The sequence below is a fragment of the Anser brachyrhynchus genome (assembly GCF_964034855.1).
Source record: "Anser brachyrhynchus genome assembly, chromosome: 1".
Classification (NCBI taxonomy): domain Eukaryota; kingdom Metazoa; phylum Chordata; class Aves; order Anseriformes; family Anatidae; genus Anser; species Anser brachyrhynchus.
Genome location: NC_137694.1, coordinates 106,676,295 through 106,682,255, shown reverse-complemented (window position 1 = coordinate 106,682,255; position 5,961 = coordinate 106,676,295). Strand labels below are relative to the sequence as shown.

The 5,961-nt window shown below is 36.4% G+C and overlaps 1 long non-coding RNA gene across 1 annotated transcript; it reads right to left on the bottom strand.

The window, feature by feature from the left end:
* Positions 1–398: 398 nt before the first annotated feature.
* On the bottom strand, positions 399–4,905 carry LOC308188180. Its single transcript, XR_013945212.1, has 3 exons — positions 3,977–4,905; positions 3,699–3,892; positions 399–1,218 (listed from the first exon to the last, which is right to left on the bottom strand). It is a non-coding gene; the product is annotated as an uncharacterized lncRNA (long non-coding RNA).
* Positions 4,906–5,961: the final 1,056 nt, after the last annotated feature.

The window sequence follows — 5,961 nt, the reverse complement described above, 5'->3', positions numbered from 1 at the left end:
AATTTAAGCCTACAGTATGGGAAAATCAGGTAACGCACAACAACATGCACTACAATTGGCTATGGTTCCAGTTAAGATAGTTAAAAACCCAAATCTCTGCCATCTTCTTCAGCTTATGCATCCAGCTATTGTAGCATGAGAATTGTCAGTACTGCCTCTAAGCCGTATATCGTCCTCCATGTTTTTCTTATATTCTGGAACTAGCTGCTTTTTTTTTTCTTTTTTTCTTTTTTCTTTTTTTTTTTCCTATGAGCTCATACAAAAATTTAGGCTGAAATCTGATAATTGCCTCCTATTATTTTCCCAAACTATCAATTGTTCAGCTTTTTTTCCAAACTTTATCTGTAAAAAATTTAAGAGAGGATAGAAGAGCTCTCTAGACTGAAAATGTGAGGATGAGGACTGTTGAACATATTGAACTGAAAGTCTAAATAAATTATATCTAGGTCAGACTATTTAATATAATTTCTTTAAATGAAAGACCGCAGAGTTTCTACTTTGTAGCATGTTTTATTGGAATTTCTGTTCCTCTTTCAAAGAGTACACAGAGCTATACCTAGACACATTGCAGGGTATTTCATACACATTGTGTGAACAAGGCAAACACCGAGTTATTTAAGAAAAAAAGTATTTTGACAGAGAATAGCTTTGTACAGAGAAAATGCATATATTTGAGAAATAGATCCATTTACAGTGCAAAAGCTTCACATGCTCAGCTCTTTCCCACATTTTTTTTGCCATATGTTTTATTAAACTAGGAACTTTTGAACCTTTGTCCCTGTAGGGAATTTAATTTAATCAAGGCTCATTCACAGGAGCGACAGATACTATATCTTGTCTCAAAGTACAGTCTAATTCTGCCTTGATGCTACTGCATAATGGATGCATACTTTACACTAACATTTCAGAGTGTATTTTTTAGCTAATATACTCTTCAAGTACTGTAGAAAAATCATCTAAAATTGAAATGTGTGCCAGTCAAATGGTAGAGATTAATAAAGATTGCTGCCTGCATGAAAAACCTAAACTCGATTTCTAGCGAGAAGATATTTTATTAGCAGAAATAAGAAGTTATTTTCTGAATTCATTGTCATATGATAAATTAAAATTTCTTACAGTATGGACATTAAATCATTCACAGTTACCTTAACACGGCTGTCAACAGCTGTGCCCTTGCTGAGATTCCTTCAGTGTCCAGCAGCAGGAGCACTCAGCTAGCTGGAAAAGAAAATGAGTTATTTATATAAAAATACTGAGCCACCTTTGAACTGAGACAAAGTCTCCCTGTACAGTGACTGCATAAAGGGATCAGCTGAGATTATATGCTTTGTAAACCCCTTGCTTCTGTAGTTTCTAACTAATAACCTTTAAGACCAATGACATTTTGCAAGCTTAGATTCCTTACCTATGCTTTTTTTTTTTCTAAGACAAAGCATTTATATTTTGCCCAAAGCCCACATACTATTTAAGTTTTCCATATCACTATAGATAAATAAGACTATCCAGATGGATGGTCATCCAGATTTGATCATCCAGAAGATGACTAAATTCATCTTGCCTATAACAGAAGTTTGACTTTCATCAGCTGGGGGCATGGGGAAGGGGACAGATGGACAGATAGGACAGGACAAATTTCCTTATATGTTGACAGGCACTGAACTTTCATTTGTTAGCAAATGATCTTAGAACATTCTGATACTCTTTCCTTTAAAAAATAATCAAAAAATTAAACTATTGGTTGATGTATCTTCAGAACCCCATTCACAATTCTTGCATTTTATTTACCTATTGCAAATGGATGGTGTACATTATGATCTGATAGTCTCTCAGATTCATCTGATGCATGATTTTTTTCTTATTTTATATACTTCATCTTTGCCAAATTTCATTATTTATTAATCATACTACTGTATTATGTCAGGAATCTGTTGTTTAAGAAGACTGGAGTGCAGTTTAAAGAGATAAGAAACAAAAAAGACATATTCTTTCTCAATTTCAGTATAAAAAATAAATTATGTTTATGGACAGTCCAACTAGCAACAGCAAAGAATGAACACAAAGCTGGTCAGCATGTTTACTAGCGATCTGATGTTTCAGACCAGATTTGGCTGCTTACTTTCCAAAAAAACAAAAGAAGAAAAATTCCTGTATCTCTGATCCTTATAGATCCTCTCAGCAAGGGTTGCAAGTCAAGAGCATAAGACCCATCACAGAAAGATCTTCCATATTCTTCCTAGTTCTACCTGTGATCATTCAGAGATCCAAGAGTTTTAGAAAGTGCATGAATTACTGGATGGGAATACCCTATCTTCCCAGCACAAAGTATGGAAGCACCTGTTCAAACCATTCAATATTTTTTTGCACTTACTCTGGGCAACTGAACTACAACTGCCTTATGAGGAAAGATTAAAAAAAAAAAAAAAACAACCCACACCATACATGACTGACAAAAAATGACCTACGCACAGATATAATTATAGGTTGCGAGAATCAAGGAAAGGTACTGTTTAGCATGGTCAAAGGGGAAATCTGAATAAAGAGGTGATGCTCGTTACTTAGGATTTCCATTTTACTAATAAACTAACCTTTATCACTGTATAATTTTTGCAACTGTTGTGATATAGAGCCCTACATAGTTTTCATAAGTGCATTAATATGTGTGAAGTTTTATGTTCTGTATGCATTTTTTCCTCATTTATGAATCTGTTTGGGTAAATAAGTTTTTATTGACTCTTGGATACTAGATTAGATACCTAAAGGATCTGCAAAAGAAAAAAAAAAGACAAGGAAAAAACATATACACTAAGCTTTTCTGAGCAGGTTAACCTCATGCGGATTATTTCTGTTTTAGGAATGTACTTCAGTGGTATCTTAAAGACTGACTAACTACACCATTTACAAAAACTCCTTCTTTAGGCTTTGTGGTATTTTCAGGCCTTATATGCTGAGGGCCCAGCATTTAGAAAATGATATAAATTGACGAATTGCTTGCAACTATCATATATTAAGTATGTTTCATTTTACAACTGGTGGAGGTCCAAAGAAAGAGAGAAAATCCTTCCTTTCTCAGTACTAATAGCAAGATTTCTCACCATTTTGCCAGCGCTCAGAATTTCACATAAAGTTGGTTAACATCCTGTATTCTTCAGAGAACACCCGTAAAAACATATGTATACACAAGCATTTTCTGTGCAAAACAATGCAGTCAAATAGGATTAGAAATTCATTTAACAGATCAGCACAACCCTTAGTGTATTTAGTACCTTCAGTATTGTCATACTACTTGTTGAAGTTTTGTGTAAGGGTACATCGGGTAAATTTAGCTTAAGCTGATTCTGTACCAGTTCAGACAAAGTCATTGTGAAAATATCTTAAATATTTGTCTGCATCAGGGTGCTGCAGTGATTTAACAAAATGAATTTTTAAACTTTTTTTTTTTTTTTTCTCATGCAGTAAAATCCGAGCTTGGAAATACCCCTGTTTTCCAACTGGGCTATGAACTGACATACTAAAAAATCTTTTACCTAATAAAGGCTATCATGATCTGCTATCATTTATAGTGCTGGGGTAGAAGAAAATTGACATCCACGTAACAGACAAAGCTGTACCAAGCAGAAGAGCCAGGATTCATTGCCTGTGAATTGAGAGGACCATCTAGAACGTGATTACAGGTTGAAGGGTGTTCCAGTTATACATACTGTGTGGTTAATTTGCAACATGTAATGTCTCTTGAAAGGATGGATCCAAATTCCTCTGAAATTCGGACTGCAAGGTCTTGATGACATCCATAACATGAGGTGATTCCCGGAGTTCAGTGGTTGCTCATCCATAGACTCAATGGATGACTGGATGAGCAACTATGGTTGCTCATCCATAGACAACACCGGAACATCTGAAGGAAAGAAACAATAAGTGTGTCCTGTTTCTGAGGAGGAAGTGGACTGCAATAGGAGTGATGAGAGGCACACAAGCGTACCAGGGAAGATCAGTCCTAGAACCAGTCCTCCATGATTCTGAAAATCAGTTTTACCTTTCTGGACTTCCGTCAAATAGTGTTTGTAGAAAAGCTGTCATACCAGGAACTGATGGTGAGAGTGCAGCGGAATGGTTTCTGAGCTGATTGTCTCTGTGTTTCTAGACCATCAGCAGTCAAAGCTAGGATGCTGGTTATCCTTTCATCTGGGGAAAAGCTTCCTAAGAAATTGAAAAAGAGACCAGAAATCAGCTTTGCTGTCTCACAATAATGCTGGACTCTGTTTCTAATGCTTTCTCTGACAGTGCTGGATTCACAACTGGCTCCCTCTTGGCCAGACCTCTGGCATGATGCAGTAAGCAGTTCAAAAGCACGGATGCAAGCTTCATTTTATGCTCTAATCTAATTTAGGTTCTTTTTAGTGGTCATTCCTTCAGAGAACCTGTGGAAAGAGCTCTCAGTGTCTTAGCACAGGACAAATATTCTTCACTAGGCTTCAAAAAAATTCAGCATACATTTCCTACAGTTTATTCAAAGTTTTCCTTTTTTTTGTTTGTTTGTTTGTTTTCTCCTCTCTGCCCACATGAGTTAGATATACCTTCCATTTCTAATGAAGTATTAAGCTGGGCATAAGCTTAGTATATTAAGCTAATGATAGGCTGATGAAGACTTGCTGTTACTGTACTTTGAATCACAGAATTGTAGGGGTTGGAAGGGACCTCAGGAGATCATCGGGTCCAACCCCCCTGCCAAAGCAGGTCCCCTAGAGCAGGTTGCCCAGGTAGGCATCCAGACAGGCCTTGAATATCTCCAGAGAAGATATGAGTGAGATATGAATGAGACGTGCTAGAGTAAAGATAGCATTTTTAGAAATGGTTGAATGACAGAAAACTCATGAGTTGGAAACCCAGTGAGAACCCATGGGGATGATACTGTACTTCATTGCTAACTAAAAGTTTTAAGGTAGGTTCCTGTTCTCTTATTGGATGAATTTAACCCTAATGATAATTTTCGTGACAACAAATGAGATTGAACACGCATTACCCTGTTACTGCCAGAGTCCTGTGTCTCTGCACATCCATCCAGAGATGCCATCTGCTAGAATATATGAAAAAAAATGACTGCAAAATATTACGAATATAGTCCAAGGAAAATCATGTGAAGATTGTACTTTTAACTCAATGGGTTTATCTTTGACATTATTTAATCATCTTAATCTTCAGTAGAAAAAAATCTGTTTTGCTCTTATTTTGTCTTTGAATTTTCAGGTTTTCAGAAGTTTCAGCTCAGATGAGCAACTGCAAATAGCTAGCCTGGAAGGAAATGAAAGGGGAGATGGCACAGGTGTAAGACTAGAAAGTAAATACTTAGAAACACTGTTGAAGATTATGTACTTCAGCATCTGAGAAGAAAAAGAGACTACAATGGAGATTACATCTTTCTACTCCATTTTTCTACCTAAACTGTGCCCTCCAGCCACTAAAACATTTCCCTAGCTGCAATTCAGTCTTAGTTTACTCACAAAGCATTTGAATGTAATGAATAAGGAGAGACATTTTAGTAAGCATGACTGATACACGTAGACAGATCTTGCTGTCTGTCAAATTCACTTTGTGCCCTGTAACTCAGAAGTGGCCAGAGCTGTGTGCTAGAAAATAAACTCCCTATGTGAGAAATTTTCACTGGCACAGAACTGCCAGCTCCAGACATTTTGAAATCACAGCTCAGGCCTCAGAAGGGTGCCATTCAGCTTTTTAAAGTATGATACATATTTAAAGTAATACATTCTGTGTTTCGGCATTTAGAATTCAGGTTTGGACTTCGTCTTGTGCAAGCTTTTTTCTACAAGTATAGAACCTAGGATCTTATCTTTTTGTAAATGAAAGCTGACATTCTTTTGAAATGTTATGGTCCAGCAGCAGGTCTCTATGAATATTTGTAGAAATTGCAAGGGTTGGGATAATTTTGCAATTTTGGCTGTAACTCTG